This window comes from Diadema antillarum, unplaced genomic scaffold (genome assembly GCF_040938485.1).
Source record: "Diadema antillarum isolate AM-2024a unplaced genomic scaffold, OU_Dant_1.0 seq00001698_RagTag, whole genome shotgun sequence".
In the NCBI taxonomy this organism is placed as follows: Eukaryota; Metazoa; Echinodermata; class Echinoidea; order Diadematoida; family Diadematidae; genus Diadema; species Diadema antillarum.
Genome location: NW_027272389.1, coordinates 1,575,560 through 1,590,176, shown reverse-complemented (window position 1 = coordinate 1,590,176; position 14,617 = coordinate 1,575,560). Strand labels below are relative to the sequence as shown.

Below are 14,617 nucleotides of genomic sequence, written 5' to 3'. Positions count from 1 at the left end.
GTCATGGATGGTAAAAATGGGGATGGAGTGATGACTGTATTTCAGATGTATTGCTTGTTCTTCATGAAACAATGCAGAAGGTGAATCAAAGTCTTTTGGGATTCTAGGTAAATCAGAGTCTTTGGGATTCAAGGTGAGGGAGAGAAAAATCGGTACATTTGACATTCACAAAGAGGATGGAGAAAACAGGTAAAGGGAGCATTTGAAGCTATTAAATAGATTAATATATGTTCATTTTATTCTTATTTCTTCTTCTTTTCCACATGAGACTTATTCATGGGGAATCAACTGAAATCCCATCCGGTAGCCAAACAGATTTTTTAAATAAGAGTTTTTCTGGTTTTGTTTCCACATACCTTCCCCCTCTTTCCTACTGGACAAGAGTAGTCTGTTGGGAATATGTTGAAGAGACACTAGGTACATGATAATCTTTCCATTTTCACTGTTACGAATTAGCCATGTAGGTGAAGTCAGATTACTAGTGAGTTAAATGAATGCATTACAGGAAGTGCTGTTAGGAACTGTCAACAATGCCTGTATAGAAATACATTGTAACTATTACCAAAACAAAAAAATTGCAGCATTTCTGAATGCCATGCACTGTGCCTTTACAAGAGATTAGTGTGGAATACCATAAAAGATAAAAACTCAACCTATCATGTTTTTGTCAGTTGCTAGACAAATTCTAATAAGACTAAATATTTCCATTACAGACGATGAATCGTGATTTGATAAAGATAAAACCTAGCTTTTACACCTGTTTCAAATGTGAATATTTGAATGTATGTAATGAAGATTAGAAAAAAAAACACTTACACACCTTGGGTTTTTGAAGAGACTAAAAACAACAAAAATTAAACGAAACAAAAGTCAAAAGCACAGCACACAAAAGAAAGCCTGTCATATGGTGGGAAAAAAAATAGCAACAGCAAACAAAATAATGGCACACTAGCACACTCAGCAGAGTCCAGCTCAAACATGCTGCTACTTGAGCAGAATTCAACTTTTAATCTTAAAGGGGAAGTTTCCCCAAATATACACGCGGATTGAGTGAATGCAGCAATTTTAGTGAAAAACACCGGTGAAGTTTGAGGAGAATTGGACAATCCATTTAACAGTTAAAGTTTTAAAAGTTTCAGTGCCGCCATTGCTGGATGAGAAGACAACAGTTCGTGATGTCACTACAGAACAACAATATCAAAAAAGTGTACAGAGAATTTTGCAAAATTTCATTTTCCTCCCACTATGAAAGAGCAACTGACTTGAATACTACTTTCTTAAAGAAAGCACGGGGAATGTTACCCTTGGCAGCAGTCAAAAATGAGCCAAAGGAATGAGTACTTACCCCAAAAAATAATAATACATTTTGCGTAAATTCTCTTTAGGTTTCCGTATATCGTTTCACACTGATGGCATGAAATGCTGAAGTTTTCTCATCCAGCACCAAAGCTTTTGAACGGACTGGTCGATTTCCTTAACAGATGAGTTCTACTACTACCGCTGCATTCCATCAATCCGCATGAATGTTTGGAGAAAATTCCCTTTTAAAGACATGCTGGGCAAAGATTTCACTCAAGCAAAAAACTTTTTCATTTGGGCTTGCTTTCTTGCTTCAACATAAAGTAAAATGTCCATCTGAAATTAATGAACAGCATCATTTCCATGCATTAAAATTTCTGGAATGCATTTAAAAAAAAAGAAGATTAGTTGAAGACATAAGTATGAAATAAACTCAAGGCAGAATTGCCAATGTCAGAGAGTTGTTTTTTTTTTAAGCGCAAGACATCAATACTAGCACTACACTATGTATCTTTTTTTTTCTGTAAGGAGCATTGATTTGGCAAATTTCTCAAATATTAATCACTATGGAGGTAGCAACAGAAATTAATGAAGCCACAGCAAAAAACAAACAAAACAAACACACAAAAATCAATGGAAAGAAAACATGAAACAGACCTCCCAAAAACAACCTCTGTTTAGTCTCTCTTTTTTTTTCGGAAAGATTTAGGGGGGAAAGGTGACATTCAATTTTTGAACGGGAGAGGGGGGTAAGAAATGATAACTAATGCACCAGTGTAGGAAGAAACGAAGGACACGGACTCCATGAATGCCAACAAGCTGATTTGCGTCTCTGGTAATGCTACCCTTTACCTTTCCCCCTGGGGCCCGGGGAGCATCGTGGTAAGCTTGTCGGTTTGACCGGGTCTCACCTGTGCGTGACCCCGGCCTGAACACTGGGTGGGTTTGTAATGAGGGTGTGGGCGGCCTCCTGGAGCCGCACTGAGCTGTGGATGGGCGAGTTGAGCCCCCCTCCGTCCCCGGAGCCGGACCCGCTCCCGCTGCCGGGGGTGGAAGACTCTGGCGTGCTCTCCCGGGAGTTTGAGTCATTGGGTTTGTTGAGGGCGGGGCGAGAGTGGGCAACCTGGCCGTGGCCCGAGGAGGCCTTGTCCCCAGCTCCCGGGGTAAAGAACATCACCCCTGCTGTCACTGGCTCTGAGTTGGCTATCTCGATTGATGGCGGGCGCTGCATCTTCACCGCCTGGGCTCTCCTGGCAACGGGCGCCTCAACTCCTACCACACCCTGTACATCCTCGGTGTCGGAGATGACATGCTTATCCGGCGGTATCCCCTCCTTTCCCCCCTCCCCAGTCCCCTGGATGATGTGTCCATTCACGATATCGCCCGATCCCAGGTTAGTACTGGAGCTGCTGCTGGAGTTGAGACTATTGCTATTCAGTCCTTTGCTCTCCTGCCCCAACATCTCCGTGCTGGACGCTCTGGAGTCGTACACCCGACTGGTGTTCTGGACGGCGGTGACGGCGCTCGACACTGCTGGCTCGCTGCGGCCGGCCTGCGAGGATGCGGTCAGTGGGACCGGCCTACCGGTCTCCTCGGGCTCAGAGACTTCGGCCTGGGATTGCTCCGCACTGCCCGGCTGAGAATTGGAGACTCCAGAATCAGGGGTCATCTCTTTCTTCTCCTTCTCCTTCTCCTCCCTCTCCTCCTTGGCTTCCCGCTGCCTCTTGGTCTCCTCCTTGCACTCCTCCTTCACCCTGACCAGCAGCCTCCGCACCTCTCGATTGCTAGGCGCCAGCTTCACAGCCTCCAGCAAATCCTGTAAAGCTGGCCCATATTGCCTTTCATGGTGGAAAACAAACAAACAAATATCATAAGTGTCACAGATACATCATAAAACAGAGGATATGCACGTCAACAGGGTACATGCTGTCACAAATAAAATGACATCAATACTCCAAGAAAAAGTACTCCAAAAGGATCAATGCACACAAATTATTCACTAATAAGACTTGTGTGATAAAAAGTGGTACAATTCAGAATGGAAAACCTGGTGCAACGTGAGGGAAGTTGTCCCACTTCATTTCATAAACTGCTGGGCTCCGTATCACAAAACCATAGTTATCAAAGCAATAGCATATCAAAGAAATCCAACAGAATTCATAGGTTCACATCACGGGGCTTGAAAGACATTACAGCCGGCAGTATGGCAGCAACCCACCTTATTGCTCTCTTTGCTCTGGCACGAGCGTAGTACGCCTCAAAACACTTTGGTTTAATCTCAAGAGCCTTACTGGAGTACTCGATAGCTGCAGTTATATCCTGTGGGGAGAAAGAGAAATGTATGTAGAGTCTTTATGTGGCCACTGCAGAGGCAATAAAATGCAAATAAGCCAGCACAACCACATAACTGGCAGCTTCAAGTCCCATACAAAGAATTACCGGTATATGTTTATCTTCCACAGTTCTTACAAAACCGAAAATCATGACACTAGTCCTCAACAGAAGTGGAGATGCTGTAAAGGTATATCTTTAATCATTCTTTCCATTTTTTACAAGCAAGAAATTGGGGGAAGAAGCTTGAAGCAATGCAAAAAACCTATAATTCTTTCTCTAAAATTTATTCAAATTAATCTTTTCAACATATACCGGGATTCAAAACATATTAGTGCTCATGCTAAGAATCTATGACAAGAGTATATAAAAAGAATAAACCAATGCAACACCCAGTACTGATTTTCTATATGTACTTTGGATTTGAATACATCTAGTGTAATATAAGAAAATGTGTGTAAACTGTTAGCAAAAAACAAAAACAAAAAACAAAATACTTACAGCTTAAGTATAAATTTGAATTTTGATTGAAAATATGAAGTTGACTGGGATGTGGGTGTACTTTATGACATGAAGATTAGAATGTCAATAAGTATCGAAGAAACATTTCTGAAATTAACAAAATAAGTATGAATAATCCATTTGTAAGTTAGTTTATGGTATCTATTTGGGTGAGGTAAAAAAAACATTATAGAAAGTCATTATCAAGAGCATGCATCAAAATGAGGCTCCGGAAAATTAAAGTTTAAAGCTCGTGCATCCCCTTTGCAACACAGAAAATTCATAAGCTGGTATATTGTAAAGGTACGTAATTCAGACCTTTCCTCAGAGTAAAAAAACTAGAAACTTCTTTATGATGGAGGGGGAAACAACATAATAGATTTCCAGTGAATCTATTTGAAACCACAAAAAATTCCAGCAGTTATTCTCGGTACTAAAGGGGAGAGTATTCTCGGGTGACATGGGAGTTTTTCATTTCTTTTACGAAAAGTCTGAGGTGTATTGCTGTAAAATTTCATACATGATGTTGGGAGACATTATTCTTCAACTATGCAACATTTTGTGACATTTGCAAAAAGGGATACATCAGATTTTAGGATTAAAAATGTTTGTTTCCTCTCAAATTTTGTACACCTACCTCCAGCTTTCTCTTGCATCTGGAAATGTTGAGAAAGAGGTTGACCTTGAGCTCCTTGTACGTCCGGATGTCCTCCCCGAATCCCTCCGAGGGAAACTTCCTGAGGGCGCACTGGTACTTGTGGCATGCCTCTCGCCATTTCTCCTTCTACAGACATCACAGGAACACAAGTTGGATAGTTTTCATTTATATTTAGGCTTTTGTATTCAATTTATTTTTTTTTTCACATTTGCATGTAGAAGATGCCTATTTCTTTGTGATATTTAATGAAAAAACTGACTATTCAATACACTGAAAAGCTCACCTTACAAGAATGAAGACGATTTCTTTTTATTTTGATTCCGCACTTATTGCAAAGCCACTAAATATTCAAAATGACATCAGACATTTTGGAAATTCTTTTGGCTTTTAACAACACAGCGCACCACGCACTCAGCAGGACATTATACATTGTGCATCATGTCTCTGTTTTTTCCTTCACAAAATAGCTGTTCCAAACAACATTTACATATCATTCTTATATTCAACACTGAACATACATGTATAGATAAATGTAGCAATATCCACATTCCATTCCAGTATGATCTTTGTCACTGGACTGTTTGCGATGTCTGTATTGTTTAATCTTGAAATGTGTTCTGATGATAATCCATTAAGATACTGCAGGAATGATGAAAGTTCCTATCCTTTCCCACCTTGTAGAGGGCATTGCCATCATCCATGAGTTTCTTCAGGAGCAGGATGAGAATGTCGGGCTTGGATGTTGCCATGGCCCAGGATGCGGGACCTGGATGAATAGATGGATGGATAGATAGATAGATAAATAGGTTAGTACATCAGAGGAAGGATGGACAGATGGATGAATAGATGGATGGATGGATGGATGGATGAATGAATGGGTGAACAAATCAGCAGGTGTAAAAGCATTTTATATACTGAGTGTCGAATCAAAAAAACATATATAATGAGCATTCCTAAAATGTGTAACAGGCAAGTAGATATCATCGACAAAGAAATATACATTATACAACTGAAAATATTGCCCAAAAGTTGAAATAGTACACAGGTCAAAGGGATAGTACAGTATTGGTGGAGATGAGGATTAGGCTTTTAACTTTTTGCGAGATACCAAGAAAACACTTATTATATAGTACAGAGCATACCATTGTAAGAGGAATTCAAAGTTTATTTGATGAAAATCGGGTTTGGAATGACTGAGACATCCACAAACAAAGTAAAACAAAGCGATTGTAATAAACTGTGGGTCCCACACTTTATTAGAATCGCTCTTTTTTGATATCTCAGCCATTTCAAAACCAATTTTCATCAAATAAATGTTGAATTCCTCATAGAATTGCATGCTCTTTCATATTTAATAAGAGGTTTCTGATTATCTCACCAAAAAATGTTAGAAACCTGAAATTAGGTCTCAACCAAAACTATACGATCCCTTTAAAGGAAACTAATTACATTGTGCTTGAATGGCCATACACCTATAGGAGGGCAAAGAGACATTCTTGTCAAGAGCTACTGTTACTCCAGTCATGTGACTTACCGAGTTTGGCACCCTTCTTCAGGAGGACGGAAACGACGGACGTATTGCGGCAGCCGATGGCTCGGTCCAGTGGCCTCATGCCGCTGTTGTCCATGTGCTCAATGTTGGCCCCTTTTTCTACCAGCAGCTGCACCTGTGGGTGTGATAATCACCATTGAAAAGTATAATTGATGATAAAGGTGGAACATATTTTGCTGTGTGAAAATCTTTCAACTAAACACATTGAGCACATAATGAAACCATGAAAATATTTATGGGGAGATATTATGCTATGTGTGGATACTCTCTTCTCAATAAAATTGTAAGTGAGTAACATTTGCTGAAATGGGATCCCTAGAAAACATGATATCGAAAGTTTCCTCTTTTATACTAGTATTCTCTTTAATTGCACGTTGGTTCTAATCACACAATACAGACAAGAGCTCATTGGGAGTCAATAAAATTCTTCTGTCACTTGCACACGACGTCATGCTACAAACAAACTAGTTTGTTCAAACACTGAATGCTGCAACACTCTACACAGATTTCTTGGAGTTAGCATTTAAAGACAGCAGACTTCTTACACATGCCCTCAGAATTCCTACTGAAGTTCGACCTCATATTTGGCATTTGTGAAAACAGCACGAGCTTAGTTGAAGTCTAATCTGCACACGGGTTTGGCAGAGTAGAATAACAGCTCTCAAATTTCTCCATAAAAAAAGCCACACATTGGTGCTGAATTTTGATGACACAAAGTATGACTTGCTCCTTCAAGTCTAGTTAAATATCGCCTTGACGGTAAGTCTTCTGCACTGCTACAAAAGGAATACTGTAAAACATAATATATTCGCGGCATGAAATTTTCACGAATTGGAGTCGACAGCCTTTTTCGTGGCATGAAATTTTCGCAAATTGCCACTGGCATTCAATGCATATATTGTAGACAAGAACTTTCGCGTGCATTTTAATTTCGTGAATATTGGCGCTCGCGAAATTGAAGTGCACATGAACATTCCTCGTTTTACAGTACACTTACCACTTGCGGATCTCCAAAGAATGCAGCCAGATCGAGCGGCGTCCTGCCATTCTTGTCGTCGTGGTCGATGGCAGAGCCCCTTTCCAGCAGGGACTTGACGATGTTGATGTGCCCCTTTAAGCACGCCCAGCAGAGTGCAGTCAACCCCTCCTTGTCGGAATTTTGCACCGAAGCACCTGAGCAGGACATATTCAACGAGACATTTAGAAGGAGTTTTGTGCGCGTAATTCGTAATTGCAATCGTGCTTGTAATCGTGTTTCAAATCAAGCAAACTCGGTACGTGTAAAAAGGCCCAACATCCAACATCAAATGTTACAATTTTGTGTCTCATTGTATTTTATGAAGCTAGTTAAAAAAAAGAGAAGAAACATTACCTTACAAATGATGAAATGACCAACAGAGAGAGTAATAAACAATCCAGTTTCCCTGCAAGGCTGACCTCAAATGGGGTTGAGTGGTGCTTGTGTGTGTGTGTGTGTGTGTGTGTGTGTGTGTGTGTGTGTGTGGGAGGGGGGATTAATAGGCCTATGCCAACTGACCTTTGCTGAGGAGAACCTCCAAGACAGCAAGGTGACCTTCCCCTGCAGCCAGCATAAGAGGGGAGCGACCGTGCCGGTCAGTCTCCTCCAGTGCGGCGTGGTTGAAGAGGAGGATGTCCACTATCTCCCAGCGGCCCTTGCGCACCGCACAGATCAGAGGGGTCATCTGTGACTGGTTGCTCTTCTGGACGGACGCACCGCGCTTCAGCAGCAGCTTGACCACCTCCGTGCGACCCTGGCTACAGGCCGCTGTCAAAGCTGGACAAAACAAAGGAGGTGTGGTCAGTGTCAAAAACAAAACCCACTCTGATCTAATTACTTCTATTTCTCTTGGGCTTCTCTTATATGGATATTTCCATTATGCACACAAGTTTGGCACTGGTGAAATTCTCTGTATCAATTACACAGGATATTTTAAAGGGTAGGTCTTATATTTAAAGGGAATCATCAAACAATTCAGAAGGGAACTAAAAATTAGCTGCAAGCTGGATGCAAAGCACCTACCAGGTAATAATTGTCAAGTGTAACCTACATGTACCAGGTAATCATTTTAAAGTGTCACAATCTAAAAAAAGAAAAGATTTGCCATACATTGGATCTGCTTTCAATGAAGCTCCCCTGATAGTTCTATCTCTAAAGTGCTTTTTAACCTGTGATGTCTCAATAGGCTGTCACGTAGCCCCTTGGGATGAAAACGGGAGGTTTCGGGATAACATCTTACCTGTATCACCATGAAGAGTGTCTGGATCATTAACGTTCAGGAGATTCGTGGTGACAGACGTGGGATCACTCAGATCCAGGCAATAAGTGCAGATCTATTAAAATGACAAAACAAATAAAGAAATATTGCTTTCATGAATCTAGCGCCACAGTTTCACACCAAACACGGGAAATGTCTCACACACTATGATAATTAGTGTGTATGTGGGGCGGGGACAGAACGTATATATTCTTAGATATTACAAACATACCTACACTGAATTATTCAACCCGTTGAGGACAAGTTCCGAGTATACATGGGCAAGTGTCTATAGGAAATACATGTTGTAGCAAAATCAGCCCATACTCAACAGGTTAATAATAATTTTTAAATCAGCAGATGATTTGCACATGGTGGTACCTGCTTTTCCAAGAAGAAATATGCAAAATCAAAGAACTTGCTTCATAGATTGCTCAATGCTCCTCATATCATCCTGTCATCTTCAATCGAACAAAATAAGATTTGTAATCCTGAGAACTATGAATCCCTCAACCATCAATTAGGCCTTTGAATTCACCTGTAACTAACCAGACACTTTGTTTCTGTTTATTCCTCCATATACCTTGTAGTAATGTGAGTCAGACAGGATCCATTTGAGTGTAACAATTTGAACATTTCACATTAACAACATCTTCATGTGATAGTGGTTAGCAAGATTGCATGATCCCTATTTATTGACTACTTGGTGTAGACTGCATTTATGTACCCTCACAGAAAAGGGGTCAACCTACCTCCTTGTGACCCGCGCCAGCTCCGGCCACCAGGGCCTGCTGGGCCACCGACTTGTGGGTCAGCTGCGTCCGGTCGTCTTTGGTCCAGTCGCACTGCAGGAGGAAGCTCAGGACAGGAAGGTGACCGTGGTCAGCCGCATGGACCATGGCACACCGCCCACTCTTGTCTGTGTGAACGACCTGCAGGGGTTTCAGAAAGTTTGAACAAAAATCATATCAAATGGAAATTCGTCTGACGTGGTTCGGCTTGAAGTAAATATCCCTGACGTCAGTTGACATGCCTGCACTTTTTCTTTTCATGATTAACTGAAGGAATACTCCCAAACCAAACACATTACAGGGTAACCTCATACTACTGAAGTTATCAGGACCACCGATTTTATTTTGCTTTCACAGGTACCTCATTGTACATGTACTAAAAAAGAAACTGGCTAAATACAGTAATAAAAAATCAGGACCGTCAGATTCACCTCGTTAAAGGCAGTACCTTGTTGTAAGCAAGCTAGTTATAATGGGGTTTCCCTATAGGCCTACTTGCTTATCCCCTGTTTTGCAGGAGTCAGAAAGCAAATAAAAGTATCTAATGAGATTGTATGTATCTTCTGGTACACACACTGATTATACTGCTGTCAAGGAATAGCATCTGCTTTGCCATGGAATGAGCATCTTTTAAATTGACAAGTTAAAGGGGGAATCCAATCTGAAAACAAGTTTGTGCAAATAGAAGCAGAACAAAATTAGAGAAATAGGACAGTGAAAGTTTGAGTAAATTCTCATGAAATATAAAAAATTCATGTTTTTTTTTGAAGTTGTGATCAATCAACCTTGCACGCAAAAAATATATCCCGTCATCAATAAGGAAAGCAAGAGCAAGCCCGAGACTAGAATTTTTAGGGGGGGGGGGATTAATGATTAGAAAAAGTGGACCATTTTAGTTCAAGTTTATGTTAAGTTCCATTATTTCACACATACCGAGAAATATCAAGCAAACAGGGGGGTTCCGCTGAACCCCCTGACCCCCCCCCCCCCCCCCCCCCAAAGTTATGGACCTGCAAGAGAGATTTTATGGAATCCTATGCACTGGGCAAATGGATGATGATCTCACATGCTACATCCTCAGAGTTGCCAGTCTGTGCTTGAAAAAAAATCATAACGTTCTTAGTTTTTATTAGAATTAGCTTAAATTATCACTGTCCTGTTCCTCCCATATCTTCTTCTTTTTTTTTTTCGCTTCTACTGACACAAACTAATTTGCAGGGTGGACTTTCCCTTTAATTATGTCCCCCTACTCTGCAGCCATATCTGTGGGATGAGCTACAGGTGCCACTCATTCTGGGAGGAGTGAATGACCAACTGCCGCACATCTATTCCCGTACCTTGGACTTCTTGATGAATAGCATCCTCACGATCTCCAGGTGGCCACCAGCTGCAGCGTGGCAGAGGGCTGTCATGCCGCGGTCGCACTCGCCGTCCACGTTGGCCCCGAACTCCAGGAGCAGGGACACCATCTCTGTGTGCCCCTCCCTGGCCGAGACGCAGAGGATGGGGGCACAGTTCATCACGTCCGTCCTCTGGTTCGGCAAGGCTCCCGCGAGCAGCAGCAGTCGGCTGACCTGCAGGGTGAAAAACAAGATGGCATTTTATCTCCGTACTGTAACAGTCTATGAATGACAAATTGTGAAAAATTTTCCAATAATGTCGGTACTCTTAAAAGTGCAAATATTGATGAAATTGCAATCATCACAAAACAAACCATGACTGCAATAACTGTAACATCAATTATGATAATAAGAATGATACATACACAAAACAATGACTACTATCACTGATAATGGAAAGAAATTATCATCATTATCACTGGCATTAAAGAGAAATCATCAACATGGGCCTTTTCTGACACAGTAATCAATAAACACAGAGTTGCAGAGTAGAATATAAAGGTAGCACAGGAATGTGCAAAAACTCTGAAAGGCATAATACCATGAATGTGGCATGTCACTTGACAGAAATAAATACATACAACCATCTTTTTTGGAATGATGAGATGAGGATTTCACTGTTTTGGCAGGAAACATCACCAAACTCTCTGAAAGAAAACTTTCAATTTGCCCACATATATGCATTATCACTGATATCAAAGTAAGGAACGTTTAACAGTAATAACTTCCTGCACAGCAACTCCAACTCAAAACATTCTCTTGTTTACAGGTGATTTACTTTTCACCTAATTCAACGTTCGAATAAATATCATGAACTTGCTATGGCATTCGAAGAGTCAAGTGTACCACCTTGGCAGGCACATTGCAAGTTACGGACATCAGTGGCACGAGACCATAGAATTTTTTGCATGATATCTAAAATTACACGAAACATTTTGAGAGAGAGGGAGGAGGAATAGAAAAGAAAGATGCAAAGACAGAAGGGGGAAGAGGAGAGGGGAGTGAATTTATTCATACCTTGATGTTTGGGAAGAAGAGGTTTCTCCTCATCACAAGGCTGGCCGAGAGGTCCTCCGCATTGAGCTTCATCCAGAGAGCCTGGAGCTCCCTGGCCGTAAAGTGACCCACCGGCAGGTGGCGTCCCACCGTCTTGTAGATGTGGGCCTTCAGGATGTGGTGGCCCAGCTCAAACGACTGGTCCCGCCCCAGCCGTCGCCCCCGGCGACTCAGCCAGAATGCCATGGATGCGTGCCCCGCCCTGGAAGTGGATGGCAGGTTGAATAAAAGAAATGATATAAAGTTTAAAAGGACTAGAGAGAGTCTATGTTCGGGCTTGTGATACATACTTTTAGATGTGCAAGTCATTCACGGTATGCGTTACTTTTTGCATCTCATTTCAAAATGACACAATCGATAAACAACACAATTTAATCCATCTTTACTGGGTAATGTATACTTCTGAGTCCAGTGTCAGTTCAAGATTTCAGACAATCAATTGAGCCTAAGACAAACATGGCATGGTACAAAACTGATGATGAGCTTCACAATGAATAAATGCTTTGGTGTGTGAAAGTCAAAATAAATAAAGCAATGCTTGGCCAAGCATCATGCTCAAACATGAGCTTTAGAAAACAATGTCATTCTGGTTGACTACCATACAAGCCTTTAAATTGGGTTATGGACCAGCAGCTATTGAGTACATGCTTGTATAAACACAAATACCTATTCAAACAAGTACTTCAGAACATTGATATCATCAGCAGCTTCTCCATTTTTTGTTATTATTTTTAGAATACATGCAGGTAAAACCTTCTAAATTGAAGAGCTCACTATTGGAATGGTGTTTACATGCTAAAGGCAAAATGGGAAGGAAGGGAGTCAAGGGTTTACACCATGGTGCATCAGAACTGCTTTTACATTGAAGAGGACACTATCATTTTCTCTCTAGACAGTGATTTGGGTTATATGGTACAGAATGATATGGATACAGGAAAGGACAGCACACAGGCACAGTCTTACACAACAGCTTATGAGGTAGGAAAGCAAAACACACAAGATGTACAAACAGACAAGTCAACAAGGATACTTTACACAATTAGAGAACTTAACAATGGTATTACAAGGGGTGTAGCTTCTTCCTCATTGCAGACAATTCCCATTTTGTGAAAAAGACACACTGACTAAGAGGTAGTCAAGTTGCTCTCCCTTCAAATGCAACTGTTCAAGCTAAAACATAGTTCTCGTACGCCAGTAGAACAGGTCGATTATTGCTCTAAAATGTACACCTTATTCATAAGAAATGTTTGAACTAAAGGGCTCTTCGAGAATAAAAGTTGTGTACTATGATCGAGATTATTTTACACTTTTGATTTCAAAACACTCCAAAACACCTCATCATCCTGGCACATCGTGTCAGCCAGGTCAGTTTCTTGGTAGACCCTTTTGAAGTATTGGAAGTAAATTCCAAGTGATGGAAGATGAATTTTGAGCCCTTCCAAGAACTATGTTTGGCTTTAAATATCAAGGCACTACACACAAGAAGCAAATACAGGCCTGTACCCCCTTTTTCTGGTAATCTGCATGTACATTCCAAGAGTCTACAATTTGACCTGCACGCCCCTTCATTACATCATTTCTCCCATCTTTACTGGGTGTGTAGTACCTAAAATCCTTGTTATTGATATACATTTAATAGCACATTCATGTACCTTGCCATCTTTGTCTTGCAGCTGAAAGATTGATGTATTACCCACAAAGATTTAATGATAGTGATGATAATGATGGTGATATTGGTTAGGCATGGTAGTTAAAGGTTCATCTGAAGCTAAAAACAGACCAAGGGAGATTCTAATATTACCTAGACGGGCGGGGAAAACTACTTTTCTATAAACAGGATAACTGTATCTCACATCACATCCGGGCAATGCAAATGCATTGAGAGTAGGCTGATGGAATACACTAACCTGTTGTCACACAGAAAGGTGGGGGAATCCCCTCCTTCAATGTTACCCGATTCTTGCCTAGATGGGGGTGGGGTGGGGGAGGGGAAATGGGCGTGGTAATCCAAGGGAAGAATCCAAGAGAGAAAGAATGAGCATGAGACAGAGATGGGCCAGACAGCAGAAGGAAGACAGACAAGAAGGAAGGTACAAAGGGGTAATGATAAAAAAGAGGCAAATGAAATGAATATACAAGAATATTGAAAGTCACAGACATTTAAAAAAAAAAATCAACATGTACTGCTGGTGAAGATATGGAAAGGTGCAATATATGAGATAAAAGTGAAACACATCAAAGGCAGAGAAAAAAAAGGGCTGCATGAAACAGGCACAGCACTGGAGAAGGTAGAGGTCCGCAAGCGCAATCATCGTTTTGGGCAAACAGTATGGAGGCAATGATGCATTGATGATGATGTTGTTGATGCGACGAGTAAAAGCAGCACATGAGAATACTGAGCAAGGATATCACAAAGTTTTGCTCGAAATTGTTAGGCATTGGCAGACAGAAAAAGAATAGCAGAACATTCTCAATGGAGAAGTTACAACTGCAGCAGCAAAAGATGGGAAGAAATGAATAGACGATAAAGAAATATAACACATATTTTGCTATGAATATTTGCAAGTATCTCACTCATGGCAATTCCTACCAGATCAGGACAGCATGAGTGCAAGAAACCCAGTGCAATGGAGGTGTATCTCATACCAGCAGTGCAATACCAATGCAGTTATGTGATCACAAAGTAGAGATATAGAGAGGCTGTTCCTGAACGAGAGTGTTACCATGTCATCCAAACTTCTTGTGACTGGCAA

General features: G+C 41.1%; 1 pseudogene; it reads right to left on the bottom strand.

Annotated features, from left to right (window-relative positions):
* The window catches only part of LOC139711745 (uncharacterized), a 114,609-nt pseudogene that overhangs the window by 2,546 nt on the left and 97,446 nt on the right, over positions 1-14,617 (bottom strand).